The sequence below is a fragment of the Octodon degus genome, unplaced genomic scaffold (genome assembly GCF_000260255.1).
Source record: "Octodon degus isolate 3935 unplaced genomic scaffold, OctDeg1.0 scaffold00240, whole genome shotgun sequence".
Classification (NCBI taxonomy): Eukaryota; Metazoa; Chordata; class Mammalia; order Rodentia; family Octodontidae; genus Octodon; species Octodon degus.
In genome coordinates, this window is record NW_004524816.1 from 2,191,541 (window position 1) to 2,212,575 (window position 21,035).

Consider the following 21,035-nt stretch of genomic DNA (forward strand, 5'->3'; position numbering starts at 1 on the left):
GCCATCATGAATCGGTGTCACGTGCCTGCCTTTGAATCTCAACAATATTGACTAAATAATTTCAAAACGTGTAGCCCTGTCTAGTAAACTGACAGGCAAAAATTCGGTTCTACAGGGATTAAATCTTAGTCTTAGTGAACACCTTGCTCTGTATTGAACAAAAAAATGTACAATTTTTTTTTTTTTAAATGTGTCTTACTTTTTGAGGTTGGTAGAAGTCACTGTATCATGTTTGATATAGAGAGGAAACAGCAGCAAAGACAGGTGAGACTGGCTAAGCAGACAAATTGCTAAAAAGAGACTGAGTATTATATGGATTTAACCTTCTCCCTAATCCCTTATAAGAACAGAAAACACTCACTGGCGGTGTTAATGGTTTAAACTACTGACATGATTTACCTGACTATATTCCTGCCAGATCCGTAGGTCAAATGAGAGCTCTAAAATCAACAGATCCAACCTCCCTTTTTCTAAGCTCTCATCCCTGTTATTCACAGCAAGATATCCATTCACCAATCTACTCCTATGGCATGAAGACAGCTAAAAACGGCTGACAGCTTTGTTTCTATACATAAGATGAAACAGAAAATTATACTGTCAAAATGTGGCAGTCTTTACAGGACCTATGCTTACAAAATAAGCTTCATATTGTGGCACAACTTAGCTAAACAACAACCATAAACAAACTAGAGTCCCTCAGATATATTAAGCTACTAGGATACGGCTATCTGTCACTTAGGAAATACCTAACAGCGATGCCTATCATTATGCACAATGAATTGTATAAAATACATCCACTGTTTGGGATTTTTCCATTTATTGGGTAGGTTATGAATCAGAACAAGGACATCAGGGCTTCATGTTTATGAATCCTTATTACGTAGGAGGTATTTGCAAGAGTCCTAAAATATTTAACCCAGGGAATTATTCACATTTTAAATATAGCAACTGAAAATAGTGATAAGCTACAATTGTTCTGTGTAGAATGACGGAAGAAAAGCATGTGCTTGTGGAGATGAACATTCTATCAACACTTCTTGTTTTTCCATGTTAAAGAAGCAGCTCGATTTCTCAGCGATGACAGACATCACGCTGGGACCAGGAATGTTTTCGCACATGCATAAGGAGACTCTTCGCAGTGAGCATCAGCCAGGAAATTATAATACACTGGGCTTCACTTTCCTGGCCAGATAATTAGAGGCCTGGAGCTTAGAAGCCCAGAGGAATTGAAGGTTGAGGCTCACAGCAGCAGAGGGAGAGGGGGCGTTAGCTGGGGAGAGGAAGGGTTCTAGAATTCATCATCCGAAAATGTGTGTGCCAGCTGATGCAGCTGCAGCCCTGCTCGAGTGCCTGGTAGGTGAAACCCTCTGCCTTTCTGGGACTCGCGAGGAAGACGGCTTCTTTTGCATGTTTTTAAGCAAATCCAACAAGATGCTATTGTTCTTTCCATTTATTTTGGCATGTGATAACTGCGTCTATCTATGGAGTACAGAATAATGATACATGTATGCAGTGTATGATGACCAGAGGGCATCTAATACTTTTTGTTTCTATTTCAGCCTATGCTCAATAACTGGCAGCCCTCATTGGAAATACAGTTAAAACTGTTTTATTTCTGTGGTGCTGAGATTAAACCCAGGGAATTTTGCACACTAGGCAAATGTTCTACCACTGAGCAGCACTCCAGCATTAAATAAGAATAAGTTTCTTTTTTCTGTATTGAGCATTGAACCTAGGGGCCTTCCTGCTGAGCTATATCCCCAAGCCTTTTTGAGAGAGGGTCTTACTAAGTCATCAGATTGCCAAAGCTGGGCTCAAATTTATAATCCTTCTTCCTCAGCTTCCCAGAGTGATGTGATTGTAGGTGTGCACCACCATCCCTAGCTTCTAAATGAGTTCTTATTGAATAAGAATTACTGAATAAGAATTGTGATTCAAATGACTAATGACATTAGGTCACCAGTGAAATCAGACAGACTGATTGATCTATGAATCTTAAGCAATCTTCAAGTGACAGTTACAGTCTTTCTGGACAAGACTGGAAGGGACAGACTAAACAGCTTTATATTGAATGCAAAAAAAGGAACAGATGACATCCCTGGTCACTCAAAATGCAAATGGAAACAACACTGAGATTCTACCTCCCTCTAGAAAGAATGACCGTCACCGAAAAAGCAACCAATAACAAAGGCTGGCGAGGCTGTGGGGGAAAAGGAGCCCTTCTCTACTGCTGGCGGGTGTCTAAGTTGGTACAAGAACTGTGAAAATAAGTATGGAGATTTTTCAAAACAACAAAAGCTAGAGAGAGATTCCATTAGACCCAGGTATTCCCCTTCTTGGTATATTCCTGAAAAAATTAAAAGCATCCTATCACAGCAATACATGTGCACCTATGTTTATAGCAGCACAATTTATAACAGCGAAATCGTGGAAACAGCCCATATGTTCAGGAATGAATGAAAGGAGAGGTGGCTTTTATATACAATGAAGAACTACTCTGCTGTAAAGAAGGATAAACTTGAGATATTTCAACACAAATAGCTACATTTTAAGACCATAATTTCAAGTGAACTAAATAGGACACACATGTTGAAATATTTCCTTTTCTCCTGTAAGAAACCCAAACAGTAAATCAGGAGCGAAATAGAGGGTAGATATTGGGGAGTCGGAAGAAAATACTTAAAAAATGGTAAGGAGAACAAGGGAAAGGAAGGAAGAATGGGAATGGGAATAAAAAAAAGGAAGAAAAACGGTGAAAACAAAGTTTTGTAAATGGGCAGGAGAAGAAGGGTTGGAGAGGGGAGAGGAATAGGGGAAAGAAGATATATTAGGCACTGGTAGAAATTCCTTATGACGAATGGGATTATGTATCATAAATATGTACCCATAAAATGCTGCTGCTGCTGCTGCTGCTGCTGCTGCTGCTGATGATGATGATGATGATGTGTGTGTGTGTGGCCGACTCGGGGCTGGCACGTCATGTCATGCCAGGTATCAAACTGTGGTCTCTGCACTTGCCTAAGCAGGCGCTTTAGACTGCTGAGCTATCTCACTGGCCCCTAAAATTAATTTTAAAGAAGGAAGAAAAAGAGCAAGTATTGAGATACGTGGGAACTCTTTTAAAAAGAAGTACAAGGAGAACACAGTAAAGATACTAAGGAAAGATATTATTTATTCTGCAGTATGAAACCTGGAAGAATGGGCTTCACACCCAAGTCAAGGCAGTCACTGGAGCCTGAAGTTACAAACAGCTATAATACGGTGGATGACTCACAGCTTTATTATAGTTTTAACTGCTAAAATATAGCAAAAGGAGGCTCCGGAAACAAATCTTCATAACGTAAGGAGCTGCTCTTCATATATGAAGATGAAGGTGGGAACTCCAAGTCACCCTGATGTGTGCTCTGTAAGAGCTTAGAAGCAGTAACCTCCTTCTAGCATGGTCAGTGCAGCATATTGTAGCAGCGAGTGAATACAGCGTAGCCCTTTCAGAGCTCCGACCACCTTGGGAGGAGCAACCCTTAGTTACAATCCGGCTGTGCAAGTCAAGCCCTGGGAACCCCGAGACACGAGACACGGTACACAAACACTGAAACTTAATTCATAGAATGCTTGATACACCAAACCACTTGAAAGGGCCTAGTAATAACTTGTAGTATCAATTTATTATCAATTTAAAACTACTTTTTAAAGTTTGTGTTCTGGTATTATGGCTATGAGTGTAACCATGAGAGTCAAAAGAGCACAGCTGGCCACACCTGGGCTGAACCCCAAGATCTGCTAAACACGCTGAGCAACAGAACAGAGCCAGGCCAGAAAGACACTGCGGTGTGTCTCCAGGAGTAGTTCTCATATTTCCTTATCGCAGGATCCCTTTAGATTCTTATATACTATGGAGGATGCCCACAGAGCTTTGGATTGTGAGGATTTTAAGAATTGATTTATCACATTAGACCATGAAACTGAAAATTTAAAAAATTACATTTATTTTCAAACAACAATGGTAAATCTAGTATACGAAAACACAAATCACACATTTTATTTAAAAAAAAAACAAAAAACAAAAAAACAAAACTATTTTTCAAAACACAAAAGAAGACAAGACTGGTATTTTACGGGTTGGTAAATCCTTTCACGTTGGACACTGAATAGAGGACGGTGGGAGCCTCACATGGAGTGTTGGCCGTGTGTTGTTTCGGCTGAAGTATGGGGGGAACTTGTCCTCAAGAGGACAGCACGGTGAAGAAGGGAGGCCCTGCCGGCGGTCCGAAGGCTGTCAGGATGCTCGGGGCTCCCCGGGCCACAGTCCACAGAGGCTCATCTGCAGCAGCCTTTTCTGAGGCTGAGCGCATGCTCCCTAAGCCTAAGACCTCCTGCGAGAGTAGTTAAGGTGACACCCAGGACTGAGCAAGAAGCGTCATCCCTCTTGCTCCTTGGGCCCCTTGGGCTGAGCTTTCACCACAAGAAGGTCCTTCCATGAGTCCAGGAGCACACACTCGGCGCCCGGGGCGGCGCTGCCCTCGGAATGCCCTCCTCCAATTCTTGGAAATGACACATGGGAAAAAGAGTGACACATCTCAGGACAAGAGGGCTGCTCTATCAGAAAGATAGCAGGGACATTCCTCCCGAGCCATTTGGCAATGTTGTGTAAACACAACTACAGATACAAATCCTCTCCCTTGGGGAAGTTCTAGACTGGAAATAACAATCTACTGTGGTCGCTGAAATGAAAATGCACTACCGAGTGCATTTTCGTCTTCATTTTAAGCTATTTTGATATTTAAAATCCTTTTTCTTGTGTGGATAGCAAGGGTTAGAAGGCCAAAATTATGAGCAGTAGTACCTTTTTAAAATATATGAGGCTTTATTTGAAATTCTAACAAATATTTATTGAGTACTTCATGTGCACCTGGATCTAGAGATTGAAAGGTGAAACACAGTCTGCATTAAAAATCTACGAATGACACGATTGTTCACGTGGGAGAAAACGAACTTAGTGGACATGCAAATGCTAGACGTACTACATGACTAAAAGTTCTCATTTAAAATTCCAAGTATAATTCATCTTAGGGTTGCAAGAGCTTTCAAAACACAACAGAGTAACCACGACAGAAAAAGTACTATAAATCAATACAGAATAATGCTAAATTAAAATAAAGTAACCAAGAACTTAAAACTGAAGCAAATCTAGATTTTGCAAAGTAATTTTGATACTCATTTCTACTTTCAAATTGTTTGCCACCACTGTTATCAATTGACTAAAGAAAAAATAGCATTAATATCCCAACATATAAATCCCAACTATAAGTGCCTATTATGGCAATGTTCTACAAAGATCTTTATTTCAGACAGAAGTAAAAAGAATTTATTCTTTAAATTCATTTATTCATTCAATAAATTCATTTATTCTTAATAAATGACTGCTAATTATAGAAATTGCCCAATATACCCTGAAATTAATATTATGTAATCTAATGATATATTTATTCATAGTCCAATATTTAAAAGTTCTGTTTTTATTATTAGCTTTGGCAGTATATTCTGGCAAATACCTTAATGGCAAAAAGAAAATGTAAAAAGTCCACACATATTTGTATAAGAACAATGGATTGGAAGATGAATCTTTGCTTTGTGCCTAAAAATGCCTAACTGTGGCACATAGAATTTTCAAAAGGATATCCTATTAATCTTATTTTTTTTTGTTTTCCAAATATTACTTTAATTTTATTATTACCTAAAACTATAAACGATCTGAGGTAGCATCTTTATATTGTCACACAGAAAGAAAAAAAGTGGCCAGATAAGGACATATTAGCCTTATCACATAACTAAATGTGACCCTTTCAAAATAAATTCTACAGTCTCAGCAACAGAAAGACAAATAGTTCACCTTTTGAATTTGACTTGTATGTGTTATCCTACTTGTCCCTGACTTCCTAAGTAAAAATCATTAACAATAAAATGAGACTCCTTCAACTGTCGAATATGTATTGATTACTGAGTCAATTATTGAAAATCATAGACAAAAAGAAGAAATCAGAGTTGGAAAGCATAAAATGAATAATACCAAGAATTTCTGTTTGATACTCAAAGGTTCCCTTAGAGGATTTAAAAATAACTCACATCACTGCTGTTGAAGGATCTTACTAGCCACCTTCACAATGCACATAAAATTGCGTTACATTTGGGCTTTGTTTAGAGTCTAGCTTTCTTTTCATGGTCATTTTTAAGAGATTAAGAGTTAACTTTTCATCAATCCTTTCTCTCAAAACTAGATCTTCCACACTGACTTGAGAATGAACGAACTATGAGAGGCTGTTTCTAAAACCAGCAAAGGTACACAGACATCTACCTTCACAATCTGTGCAGAAAATGTTCCATGCTAACAAGTTGGAATATCAGTTTCTCCCCCAGTGCTGACCAGATACTCTTACAGAAAATCTTAAAAAAAAAAAACAGTGTAGTGACCACCAGATAAATAACAGAGGCAGAAAATATAAATAACCATTTTGGAAAAGGTAAGTATCTACTGTACCCTGTTAGCGAGCATTTTATCCATAGTTCAGCTCATGCAGATAAATTCTCCAGTCTTGGATCCAGGTCACAGACGAAGCCAGGAGAGGAAGAATTCCTCTTCACTGTCTGTCTAAACCCAGTCCTGCAAGAGCACATGTCGTTCCACTGTGGTGGGGCTGCTCTGCGGTCTGCATCGGGTCAGTACCCTTCCAGAGTCACTGCTCAGGGCATGATAATTTCAGATTCAGTCTGTCATTTTATTACACATTTTTTAAAGCAGCATGCCCACCAAAACAGAAAATGCTACACATATGGGCTGAAATCAAATGCGTTCACTGTTTACTTGATACATTCTGACGTGGGGCAGAAATAAGATGGTCTACTCCTGTTTGGGCTTTTCCTTTGGATCACAGGTTTTATTATTCTTAGCTTACAAATTCATAAAGGGCCAGCGCTCTTCAGGTACAGCCTTTAAGATGTGTTACGTTTGCACTTGGCTTCAACATTCCACAGAGTTTGGCAATGAATATTTCTCCCGGCTGGGTCTAGCTAATTTATGATGAGAAAGCTTCCAGGTCCACAGCTCATGGGACAGAATGCACTCCCAGATTTAACAATTCATAATTTTTGATGGGTGGAGTGATGATTTTGAGAGAGCTGTGTTTTGCAGGCCCTCCTTGCCAACATGCTTACATTTCTGGGTAGCAAATGACAGTTAGCATTAATGCCTGGAACTGAGGAGCAATATTCACCCCTTAATTATGAATCTCAAAGTTTAATCTGAAGAAGCCTTTTCCTGAGTTACATGACATGTTTGCAAAGTGTCTCTCAGGTTACAATCTCCTAACTGACCTAGATTACCGCTACAGGTCATAAAGGTCACACGAGACTGATACCGCAGCAGAAAGCACTCAGTATTCAACAGTACAAAGATTAACACTGAACCCACTTAAAATTAAAATGAACATTGTGAAAGGGGTCCCCAAAATTGCTTTTCCCCCAAACTATGGAATGTCAGTTATTTTCTCGGAACCATTGGCCTACTTAAGTAAGTGCCAATGATTTCATTTTTATGTTTTTTTTTTTCCTAGCCATTATGACTATTTCACTAAAAATTTTAAACAAAAAGTTCATAGTGTGCTCAGGATTTAATTTATTGTAATAATTGCAAAAAATATTTCCTCTCTTCAGAGTACCTATGTGTACTCATTCCTGGATAAACAGACGCGAACTACAAGTATACAGGTAGAAAGCAGAGAGCCCATGAAATCTTTGGCTAAACCAGAATCTGAGCAATATTTTTATGAATCCCCCAGAATAAAATATTTCAAAATTTTGTGTTGTATATTTAAATCCAGCATTTCTTAAGCGCAAATGGCTTACTAGTCTAAGTCTTTACAATTATGAGACAAGATCACCGATCAACACCACGTCCAATTCTGCTGAGATGGAAATCAAATTACATTTCCCAGCCTGCATGCTCTCTCATACTTAACACCTACCATTTCTTTAAGTTTTAAAGACAAAGTTTTATTCTACTATCTCTCTCACCTTTAAAATTTCATACCTTCCCTTGTAACAGATAGATCAGAAGAACCTGTATTTCAAAGCCTTCAGATTTTTCTAGAACACAGCGCAGCACTTACACCTCACATCCATGGGTTTGCCGGGCCCTCCTGTGCTCCCAGTCACCCATTCTCTTACATTCCCTTACGCATCCTCAGCCAGGCAAGCTCCAAATCACACCACAGGCAAAGCCTACAACACCTAGAGTCCAGATCTGAGCAAAACAGAAAGGACAGTCACTGTCCCACATGTACTTAACTCAAGTGATTCATAGATTTTTACCAACAGGTTAGTTTCCTCTGCCCTGGCAACATACCTTCTTTTAAAAGCAATTATTTAAGGCAAAGCAAAATTTCTACAAGGAAAAAGCAGTTCATTGGAAAGCGGACATGCTTACTTGCTCCGGGAAGACCTCTGCCTCTTCCACTGCCATTCTCTGTGGCCAAGTTTGAAACCTGATAACTCAATTAGTTAACGCTTTGCAGACAGCATCACGTCTAAAAATACTCGCCTTGGGAAATGTAAAGTTTCCCACCTCCTAGTAAGGAAGCGGGAGCTGCCCAGAAGGGACTAGTTAAACAGGAGGGTTGGGGTGGGGACGCCCAGGGGCAGGGAACCGCATAAACAGTGCAGGGACCTCCCAGAATTCCCCACAGACTTACCATATTTGTGGCCTCCAGTCAAGTTCTGTGTAGTCAGTCATGATATGTGGAATACCGAAAATAGCTGGCCGTCCACTGGGGCTGGGCTGGAGCGCACCCTGGCTGCTTGGAATCGCTCATGAAGCCAGCTTTTGTCATTCTGCTTATCAGCACTTTCCCCTGCACACAGGCTGCTGTGACATTCCTTCTAAAGACAATGCCACCATTTTCTCTTCTGTCCCTGGAATCCAGTCAGGCCTGCATGACTTTTTCCTTTGCTACATCTAGCTTTCTGTCACTACTGATGAATATTCATTCATAATACATACATCTATCATATATATGTAATGTATTATATGTATGTGTGTGTGAATGTGTTGACATACTTGTGTATAAACAAACATACACACAAGGAAACTGTGAAAGCACGCTTTACTGCCATGGAGAATTACCGTACAAATCCAGTTCCCTCTATCCAAGGGCAAATGCAGCCAATTATCTTTTTTAAAGTACAGTGAGGTCAGGGAATGTGGCTTTTGCCTAGCCTGTGTAAAAGGCTGAGTTCAATTCCCAGAAACACTAAATATATATACATATATATGATAAGCAAATGAAATATGAACATATCACTACTCACAACTCATATCTATGAAATTAAAAAAGCATAAGAAAAAAACCTCCATGCTTCCTATCAGTTTCTTAGAATTTGTTTTTAAAAAAATAAACTCAAAATTTGATATCTAGGGCACAGAATACTAAGGCAAATTTTTAATATTCTTTCACTTAGTTCGACAGGAAAAGTTCTAAAAACGCCAACACTATAATAAGTCCCACTCGCATTTGATTGAATTCAAATGAATAGCCCTGCCCAACATTAAAAGCCTGAAGGAAGGGCCTCAGTTAAAGTCCAGGAACGCACTGTGGCAGTGGGTTCTTCAGCGCGTGTTCCCAGAGCCCACTGAGTGCGGAGCACTACTCTAGACACATGAGTGAGCGAGGAGCAGAACCCCCTGAAGAGAACAGAGAGGTCCCTGCCTGGTGCAGCCTGTACAGCAGCAAATAGCGGGCAGGCGGGCGGGACTAGCCAGCTCTGTGGGGGACAGGGATGGGCACTGCGGCAGCATGGAGCAGGGAAGGGGTCAGAGGTGTGTGGTCAAGGGCTGGAGGTGCAGGATGTAATATTAATGATGTTTAATGGTTAATGCTGATGCTTGATGTTATTAGCCATTATTAAATAACTATTACTAGGAGCAATTATTGTTAATAACATAGAAAATAAGATATAATATTGTTGTGTTGGACCACATAAAACTGCCATTTTTCTCTCTTATTTTGTGACAGGGCCTCACTAAGCTGCCCAGGTTGGCCTCAACTCACAATTTTCCCGCCTCAGCTTCCCAAGTAGCTAGGACGACGGAGGCGTACAGGGATGCATTTTCATAGGCCTGAACAAGGTATAGTGGTACGTTGGTTCACTGTTTGTGAATAATTTGCCTTGAAAACAGAAGCATTCGGCCAAATTTTATTCTTGTTCGTGAACTCCATATGGGTGATGGATAAGACCGCCTATCTTTCCCACACAAACACAGCTACCCAATCTTTTCCAGAATCAAAGAACAAATTGGATTTGTGAATCGAGGCTTCATTGTGTAATAGCCAAGTAATTTCATATGGATCAATATAATAAGTTAATCAAAGACATAAATTACTAACATTTATCAAGCATAGAAGGTACTACATAAATTCTCCTATCTTTATTGTTTTAGTTCTTTTTTTTGCCATAATTTTATTGATTGTTTTAGTTCTTACAGGTCTGCTGTGAACCAATTTCTGTCCATTTTGATTTTTTTTTTTTTTTTGTGGAGCAAGGGATTGAACTCAAGCCCTTGAGCTTGCCAGGCAAGCACTTATTCAACTGAGCTATCTTCCCAGCCCCTTTTCTGTCCATTTTGTATTTGTAAGATTGAAACTAAAGTTCAGAGACTATATAACATATAAATGTCCACAGCTAATAGGTAATTAGGACTTAAATTTTTTATATGATTTTAAAAGGTCACATACTGGAAACACTAGACAATATATGACTTCTAGCGCCCCATACTGCTTTAAAATTTTTGAATTAGCAGAGCAGTCCTGAGCAACAAAGCTGGAGGCCCCCTGCTACTTGACTTCAAGATATATTACAAGGCAATTATAATTAAAACTATGGTGCTGGCATAAAAACAGACATTGAGGTCAGTAGAACAAAACAGAGCGTCAGAAGACAAATCTGTGGACCTATGATTAACGGATCGTGGTCAAGAACACAGAATGAGCACAGGATAGTGTTTTTAACAAATAGTGTTGAGAAAACTGTAGGAACGTGTAGAAAAATGAAATTCGAGCCTCAAGCCACACAGAAAAATCAACTGGAATTGGACTGAAGTCTTAAACATGCAGCCAGAAACTGCAAAGCTATTAGAAACAAACAGAGCAAGGCCTTCTTGACATTGGCCTGGGCAGTGACAAAAGATCTAGCGCTGAAGCCTGTGGCGAGGGAAGACAGGTCCACGCCATACATCTGATCAGGAGGTAATATCTAAAGCAGGTAAGGCACTCATGTGATGCAACAGTAAAAAGCAACCCAACAATAAAAGGGGCAAAAGACCTACTAGATATTTCTCAAAAGAAGATATCCAAATAGTCGCTAAGTATATTAAAAGTGCCGGACCTAACTAATCAGCAGGAAAATAGAGAGCCAAATGTGCGCTTTCACCTCGGACCTTTACAGTGGCTTTTGATTTTCCCTTTAGAAAGGTAAGAAGTAGCAAGTATTGGTGAGGCTGCAGCACACAGGGAAGCCTCACAAGCCACAGGCTGGTGGGAACTTAACTGGCAGAGCCGTGATGAATTAAAAACAGAGCTGCGCATGGCCTGGCCAGCCTACTAGGTGTGTAGCCAACAGATGGCATCAGCGTTGGGAAGAGATGCTGTCCTCCCGGGTTCACTGCAGCCTTAGTCACACCAGCCAAGACATGGACATGAAAAGAGCGTGTGGGAACAAATTGCGATGCATCAGTGCAACGTGGCATGTACATACAGCGGATCTACCCAGCCAGAAAAAGAATGGGAGTGTGCCGTGGGTGACAAGGCATGAAGACCTGGAGCCACTGCACTGTGTGAAGCAAGCCAGACTCAAAGGCAAAGACTGCGTGCGATTATTATCTGAAACGTAAAAAAGTTGAGCCCATTGAAGTAGAAAAGAGTGGTTTCCAGGGACCTCAGGGTGTGTGTGTGTGTGTGTGTGTGTGTGTGTGTGCTGGAGAGGCAGCGGTCCAGGATACAGAGTGTCAGTAATGCAAACGGAATGAGTTCGGAGGCCTCAGACACTGCATAGTCACCAGTGCTGTATTGTATACTCGAGATTTGCTAAGGGGTGGATCTTCCGCATTCTCAGCACACAAAGAAAGCACCGAATATGAACAGTAATGAATGCACATACCGGCCCTACTATGGTTATTTCACTGTACAGTCATTCAAAAACATGCAATCACACATCATAAATGTATATAATTTTTATGCATCCATTATAATGCGATGCAGATGGGCGCACGTTAGCTGCTCACCTTGGCAAACTGGGAGATTTCCTACAGCAATCCTGAGCTCCAGTTTCAGGCAAGTCGCTGAAACTTGCACCCTCTCACCCTCCCTTCCTCCTTTATGTCCTTGGTGTGGTGGCCCTGCCCCAGGTGAGAGCCCTTTGCAGGCTGGAAACTGCCAGGAGCCATGGAAACCCCACACGGCCGTCACCTGAGCTGTGCCTGTTTGGCAATGGCACCCAAAGGGGTGGAAGCAGAGTCAAGCCCAAAATGCGGGGAAGTCTGACCTGCCAACTGCAGGCATGAAGTGGGCAGAAAAAGGACTGCCACGGCGAGGAGAGGCACGCTTGATGCTGGCAGGCGAGGCTGGCCCTGCAACCCTTTGGTCCCGGGTAGAATCTCCCCAGCTATGGCAAACGCTTCCTCCACCAGGGGCAGGACAGCCAGGCCTGGCTCTCCTGCCTGGAGGTAGGGGCTCTGGGCGCCTGGCGCTCTTCAGGGCTGACCTTCAGGGTCGACTGTCCCAGTCACTTCCCTGGTGCTGCAGCACAGCACCCCACGCAAGCAGTGGCTCCTGTGGGCTCTGAGTTTAGTCCGCAGTCGGCCGGCTCCCAGACAGGCTAGCATGGCACAGGGGCGGGGGCAGAGCAGGAGAAAAGCTGCTGCTGTCCCTGATGGTCAGGAAGTACAGTAGGGGGGGCGTCAAGGCAGGTGAGTCGCCCCTGCAGTCCAGCCCCCAGGACCAGAGCTGGCCAGTCCTCTTCCTAAGGGCAGGCCAGGGAAGTGGCCTACAACCCACTTAACCTCAGATGGCCCCACCGGAGCACACCTCCCTCTACCTTCCCATCAGCCCTCACCCCTGTGTCAGCCACCTGCTTTATGGAGATGAGGGGCTCCCAGGAATCGGGCTACGGACCTGCCCTGCGGAGCAGTGAATGCTGCTCTGTGCCACAAGGAAACCTGAGAGCAGCAACCTCCGGCCACAGAACGCCCCCTCCTTGTAGCCGGAGACCTGCGTGCGAACTCTCTTCCGAGGTCACCCAGCTTACTAGAGAGGCATTGTTCCTCCTCATGTGCGGCACATGCCTCTTCTACCGGCTCCTTAATCTTCTGTCTTCAGTTAGAAAAGAGCAGCAGGGTCTCGTCTCTTAACCACTCAACGCTGTGAGCTACCCCTCCCTTCCAGCCTTCTGCTCGGGCTAAATAATCCTAACCGACACCACCACCGTTCTCTGGAGCTCTTTAGAGAAACACACACACACACACACACACACACACACACACACGCACACACACGCACACACACGCTCTATAATTACACTAAATAAGAAGAATAACAATTCCTGTAATTATGTCTTTCACCCTACCCGGCCAGGGCACTGTTCCCCAGACTCTGGGCTTCTCTCACATACGTTGAGGCTGTGCGCAAACCAACAGTCCCACAGTTCTGGCAAATGCGAGAGCCTAGTTCTCTCACCGACGACGATACTTGGCCCTCTGAAGTGGGATTTATGGTATTTACGTGGGGATTTAGTTTTCAGAGTGAAACCTGCTTGTGATTGTCAAATCCTTCCCATGCTAATTTTGTATTTTTTAATGTATTTGGTACAGGGTCTCACTACACAGCTCAGACTCATAGTGATCCTCCTGTTTTCAGCCTTCCCAGCTCTGGGATTACAGACATGAGCCACCAATCCTGGACTTGGTCACCGGCTCAGCATGCCCAGAGGTGGGGCTGGCGCAGCATGTGGTGCCAGGGATTGAACCCCAGTCCCAGCGCTTGCCTAAGCAGGCACTTAGTCTGCTGAGCTATCTTGTCAGCCCTTTGCCCATGCTCTTTAACAAAGGAAGACAACCCTCTTATGGAATGATGGCATAAACATGGCTTTGATATTTACCACTTGGAGATTAAATAAGGGACAAAAACTTGCATCAGGCTTTGCACGTTAATTTTTCATTGTGGAAACAAAACACCTAACAGAACTCAGTCGAGGAAAAGCTTATTCTGTTTTTGATTTCACAGGTTTCAGTCTATGGTTGGCTGCTCTGAGAAAGAAATTTCATAGTGCAAAGGCATTGTAGACAAGAGAGCTGCTGATCTTATGGCAGGCAGGAAAAGAAAATGTCAGAAAAAGACTTGGTCCTTCAAATGCATGCCTGGGGGGTACCTTCCTGAAGTAGGTCCACACTGAACAGCTTACTAAAGCTATTAATTTATTAATAAACTGTCCCAGTGCTGAGGTAGGTGCCCTCCACATATGAATCACTGGAGGAAAATTTGTTCTTTAAACCATCACATTGTGTAAGAGCCACCAGTCAGCCCAAAGCCAATCCTGGTAACAGCTTTCCAAATGAATTTCCAAAATGCGAAAATGCTTTGAAGCCATGATCATCCTGGCAATCCTAGGTAGGAAATGAGCATCTATCATGAGCTCAGTGCAAGCCACTGAATTATGAGTCACGCCAGCCGGGAGAGGTCAGGGATGATATCTGAGGAGGGAGAAGAGGCAGTCTAGGCAGTCCTGAAGTGGGCGCTGGCACCAGGGACCTCACAATCTGCACCTTCCCCTCCTATGCCTGCTGGTCCTGCAGGTGGTCCTCTGCTCCCTTCCAAGCTCTGTGAGCACCCCAGTGCTGGCTGCAGATTCCTAACATCCTCTAACATGGCTTCCCACAGTACGGCTCCAAAAGCAGGTTGGGAATACTGGAAGAGCCAGAGAAGCAGGGTGGGATCCGCTTCTTCAGTGGTGTTCAGGATTTATTTTTAGTGCTAGAAACCATGTGAGGCAAGGGGCAGAGGGTTCTTATGCCTTTGAGACCGTTCCTTAGACCTCACTGTTTTACAAATGCTTCCAGGGCCCAGGAGAGGAGGGTGATCCCTTGCCCTTAGTCCTGCCCATCCTAAGACGAGCCTCCTCGGGATCAGTCTCAAGTGTGGAGACTTCTCGCTGCATTTGCTGATCTCTACATCAGGGGTCTGCAAACCACACCTTAGGGCCTACCTGATCAGCCTTACCTATATCATGACTGGAGTTACTCTCTTCCTTGCAGCCTTCTCCTCAGGAGAAAGTAAAACTACCTCTACAGTTTTAAATGGTTTAAAATGCTAAACGAATATTCTGACACATGAAAATTGAGCACCATTCAAGATAGTGCTTCTGAGTAATGGGTATATTGGGAAAAAGCCTCACTTCTGTGTCCCAGATGACCCCCGAGTGCTTTGCTGCTTCAGTGACAGAGCTGGTGGCTGTTCCAGGTGGTACGGCCAGCACAGTATACTCTGTGGGCTGGGGATGCCACACAGTGCCAGCCTGGCAAGCATAAGGCCTGAGTTCGATTCTTAGCACGTATGTGCATGTGTGTGTGCATACACACAAGCAAAAATGGACTGTGACCTGCTCCTCATCTGGCCTTTTTCAGAGAAAGTCTTCTGACCACTGTTCTAGATCCAGGAGGTTGGCAGCTTTATCTGCAGATGACTTTTAAATGAAAGGCCATTAATTCCTGCTGAGTCTGAGACTGAAGAACAGGCACAGCTCTCATTTCATAGCAGAGCCCACCCGCCAGTCGCTGTCCTTCCATGCGGGAAGTGTTCGTAGTCTGTCCTCTCATCGTGAGCCACACAAACAGCAATGAGCACCGGGACAAGGAGTCCACAGAAGCGTCTTTGTTCAGAATTCAGCAAGAACATGAAACACTATTGAACAAGAGAAAAATCAAGTCACAGCAGCCCTTGCATCATGAGTGTGACTCTGCGAACTTGGGTAATAGAATGTACTCTCTTTCTCCTCTTGTTTTCCTCCTTGCTTCAGATCGAGGCCATGACACAGGCCCTGCTCACAGGCACACATGGAAAAAGCGGCTCATTGAAATTCTCAGAGGGCGAATGATTTAATCTACAAGGGAGCTTTCAAACAGCAGAAATCTCGATGGGCTGTACTCAGCATGTTCCGCAAGCATATTCATCCCTCAGCCAAGAATACGGGGCAAGTTCAGAGGCCAGACTTGGACAGGGGACCCTTGACCGTGAGACTATCTGGCTGTGGGATGTCCCCAGTGGGGACCGTGGGGTCAGGCGCCCAAGACGATGCTCCATGGGAGGCTTTTTTCTCCTTTCCCTCAGATCTCTGTCTGGGAGAGGCTACATGGCAGCTACTCGGGGGGTTCATTTGTCTAACAAGATTGGTTCTGAGGGAAGGATCATTTCATCAAACTCACAGGAGGCCTGGTTTACACTCACAGAAAGCCGCTGTGGGCGGGGCCGTGGCTCAGTGGTAGACTCTCGTCTAGCATACGCAAGGCCCTGGGTTGCATCCCTAGCACTGCAAGAGCAGCCATGAGCCCTGACTGCGGTGGGGGTGGGCGGGTTCTGAGCACAGCTCCTTCCCTTGGGGCCATGGCTTTCTCCATCATCCACGACAGCTCCACACTGAAAGCTGGGCAGCCACATTCCCCCAGAATCTTGCATCCAGGAGAATCAGAATAGACTTAACAGAGCAGCTCTGCTTCTTTCTTACTTTTGTAAATGGTCTACAGTAGATATAAGTGAGCTAGTCGGATTCTAAAAAAAGGATACAGAAGAACAATGATGTGTAATAATGTCTTCAGCACTTCACATCTATGCATTTTTGACAGTTGCACACTTTGTGGCTAACAAAATATAGAAGGTGCTACCTTTAATGATGAAGGCATGGCTTTTTATATCAACCCAAACAGCATCAGGCAAGCCAGGTTCTTTGTAAACTGCCAGGACTGTGTGCAATGTGGCCTGAAGAAATGGAAAGGTGAGATGCTTCTCTGTTTGTTCATGTGCTTCTGAATGTACAACAGTGAAGCGTGCAGAAATCAGGACTGATTAGGAAATTATTGCTTTTCTTTTCCTCTGAGGGGCTCCAGTGAACAATATTTTGAGCCGGAAAAAATCGGCAGCTTCTGCGGTGCATTGGCAGGGCCTGCAGGCTCCGAAGCGCATGGAGCTCTGCGGGGCCGTGAGCCACGTGCAGGAGCGCCACAGAGGAGCCCCCACTTGAGCCTTCCTAGTGCTCCCGGAGGCCGTGCTGACCCCCAGCACACACAAGCTGCCCTGCAGATGATCCCAAAGACCGGAATACCACATCATAGGTGGCCTGGGCTATGCTGAAAACCAACATAGTCTGCTTAATACTTTCTGCTAAAGGAAGAGCAACTGCAGAATGATGCTGACCCCTCTTGAAATTTTCTGTCCCTTAAAGCACTGGAAAGGAAGAAGCCAGAGGAAACAATGAAGGGAACAGTTAGGCCCACCAGCTGATCACCTGGACTCACTTTACATGGTGCGGTCATGCGGCATTTTACTAGAGCTCAGCTATCAGTGAATTCAATCTCTTTTAAAATCTTATGCTAGAGAGTAAAACATATATATGCACGTTCTCATAGAGAGATATGTTAAAAGTGTTTGTAATTCTTTTTTTAAAAATGTGTACAGGGTCTCACTATGTAGCTCATCCTCATAGGGACCCTCCTTTCTCAGCCTCCCCAGCACTGGGATTACAGGCATGTGCCACCATGCCCGGACTCGGTGGATGGCTCAGCATGCCCAGGGGTGGGGCTGGTGCAGCATGTGGTGCTGGGGATTGAACCCTGGTCGCTGTGCTTGCCAAAGCAGGCAGTTAGGCTGCTGAGCTATCTCACCAGCCCTTAAGTGTAGGTAATTCTTCAAAGAAAACTGGTTATCTTTTACAAATGGGAAGTGTTACTTATTTATCCAGAAAAGTATTCTTTGGAAGGAATAATACATGATGAGGACACATCAGGGATAAAAAAATAATGTTTTCATGTGATGACGTAAAATGTATGCACTCACAGAAGTCCAGGAAACAGGAAAAGAACAAGTTAACAAATCAAATTGACAGTAACTTATTAAGAAGCTGCTCTTGTCTCAGGAGTCCTCATGCTTATCCCACATAGAACTGCGAACAAGTCCAACACAATTAGTCTACAATGTGCAGAAATGATAAAATTATTGGAGCTACTTCCTTTTTTCCTGGAAGTATTTTTCCTCCAGAAATTCAAAAAGTGGGTGGAACAAGGTATCTTCCTGAGGTGGGCTCAGCTCACACAGCAGTAGGCCGGGGGACAAGCCACCCCCCCAGCCTCCCTGGGCTGTTAGAAGCAGCCCAACCTGGCCACCACATTGCGATGGAGCCCCACTTCGCTACAAAGCAAATGAACTTCTCCTAATCAGCTACTGAAATTTAAGTAACTGAGTGAAGACACAACAAAAAAAGAGCGGTTCAAGTCCCTTCAAACTATAATTGGGGCAAAGAAAATTTATTTGCTTAAAGTAAGTTGGAAAACTATCTGTGTGAACAGATTCTCTGGTCCCGCCTACTACAGCGTCGCTGTGCCTCGGCCTCAGGTTTCAGATACGCTGGCCTGCTTTTGTGTCCACTAAGAGGACTCTCCCTCCTGCCACCTCCTCACTTGCTGTTCCTTCTACTGCAGTGTGCTCTTCCTCTAGCTCTGCCCCGGGGGCTCCTTCTGCCCTACAGGTCACATATGCACTGACTCCTACAGTGGGCCTTTCTCAAGTACCCAAGCTAAAGCAGGTTTGAGATAACTACCATGTCACCCTGTTTTTCTGCATACAACTGTTTGATCAATTTCTCATTGTTTTGTTCAGTTTATTTTGTCCTTCCTTCCATAAGTAAAGAATTTCAGTTTTTGAAAACAGGAAAGCAGGGCTTTGGCTTCTCTTGCTCACTGGGAGAACAGCACCAGGAACACAGCAGGTGCTGAACCAACATTATAAAGTGAAGGTGAAATTTTCAGCTCATGCGGGCAGGAAGAAAGCACATGAGCAAGCTTCTCCTCACTCTTGGAAGTGTGAGAGAAAGGTGAAGGACAGCAGGCTAAATCAGTTCTGGAAGTATCCTCCAGGGGCGGGACAGCCTGGAATGGAGCAGGGGAAAAGAAGAGAACTAATAACTTTTGAGTCCTTATTCTATGAGCCAGCCTGGGCTGAACCTACTAAATTTCAGAGTTAGGGAAAACAATTCTCTTTCTTCCCATAAAGATGTCTATACTGCGACCTCCAGCAGGGTGTACCCCAGCTGTTCTCAGAGTTCTGGACTTGACAGCTTCGGGTTCAGCACCAACAAGGGCCCAGCTGGGCTCCAGCGACCTCCCTCCGGGTGCCAGCAGAGAGGAGGAGGCTCCTGCGGAAGGCAGCAAGGTCCACCTCCCGATACAGGATCCTGCGCACCCTTTTCACAGTCTGTGATTCCCAAGCCACATCTGTTATGTGGCCAGCATAGAACTGAGACCACACCACTCACTAGCAATTGCTCCCCAGGACCTGGGTACCAACTGTGACTTCTGTAGGTTGTTAAGACTTGGAGGAAAGATCCTTGGGAGGTTGTGGGGTTCAAAGTCACCAAAAGTGAATTAACTTCTGAGTAATACACAAGTCACAGGAAAAAGAATATGCTGTGTAAGAATTCCATGAAAGTAATGCTGCAAAATCTAAGCGGGACTGTGAAAGGGCGAGCCCTGCTTTTCTCAGTTGGCTCACGTTTCTTGCAGCATAAGGATGGAGGGATGACTTCACTTTACCATTACCTGTCCTGGCTGGAAGGGTGGGGTGCAACCTCTCAGCCTCCCGCTGGCCGGGGCCACGTTTGCTCATTTCTCCCTGAACTTTTGCTATCCGATAGGTTCCACCCCGAGTCCAAACTGCTAACTTATCTTGGCCCTGATTCAACATGGCCAAACCCCAAAACAACTGCTTCTCCCCGCAGTGGCCGCTTCCTCCTCCTTCCCCACTCCAGCCCTGGGTACAACTTCCTTTCCCCTTTCCCACCCACACAAGGGAGCCTCCAATCAGCTCCTTGTGCATCACTGAACGTGGCCCTCAAGCTCCGCCCCTAGCGAAAGTCCACAAAGTCTCATTCTCCTGCCCTGGGTCAGAGGATCCACCCATCTCCTGGCCATCTATCCTGCCTGTGTCATCAGAGTTAATAAAGTCCCCTACCCTGGCACATTTTTATTTTTATTTATTGGCAGAACCGGGGATTGAACTCAGGCCCTTGCGCTTGCCAGGGAAGTGCTTATTCCACTGAGCCATCTCCCAGGCCCCCACACTTTTATTTATGCTTCTGTGCTGTGCCATTATCAAAAAGCCCTAACACTATCAATCACTCTCTCTTCTTAGACCTTCAGTCCCCTGGCAGTCAGTGCTTCCATGAAGTATCCCTTCCTCCAGTTTCAAACTAATCCTATTAAATTCGGTCACCCTGGGGCCAGGGAGAGGGCTCAGTGGAATAAGCGCTTGCCTGGCAAACGCAAGGGTCTGAGTTCAACCCCCCAGTTCTGCCAACCCCCCCAAAAAACAAATTAATTAATAAATTCGGTCACCCTAATGTGTTTTAGACTTGCAGAAGTATTTTTGTAAAAAGAAAAAGGCTCAAATGAATTCTACGATTTGCCCAACGGATGACACTGAACAAAGTTTATGAAGCATTCCTAATTGATCAAAGCATCTCAGATGTTACCTTGTTAGAGCTCAGTCCTGAGCTGCTTAGCTAGAAAAAACACTTCCAGGTAGTTGTACCCCTTACTCTGGTGTAAAAACTGCCAATCCCCCCATATGGTATAAACTCCCTCAGACCAGAAGATTCCCGTTGGTTACTGTAGTATCTCTCATATCCTCAGCAGAGGATGCAGTAATTACTTTTTGAGTGATTGAAGAAATAAC

The 21,035-nt window shown here is 44.1% G+C and overlaps 1 protein-coding gene across 1 annotated transcript in view; it reads right to left on the minus strand.

Moving 5' to 3' along the window:
• The window catches only part of Ank3 (ankyrin 3), a 368,541-nt gene that overhangs the window by 266,896 nt on the left and 80,610 nt on the right, over positions 1-21,035 (minus strand). The gene's annotated exons all lie outside the window — the stretch shown is intronic.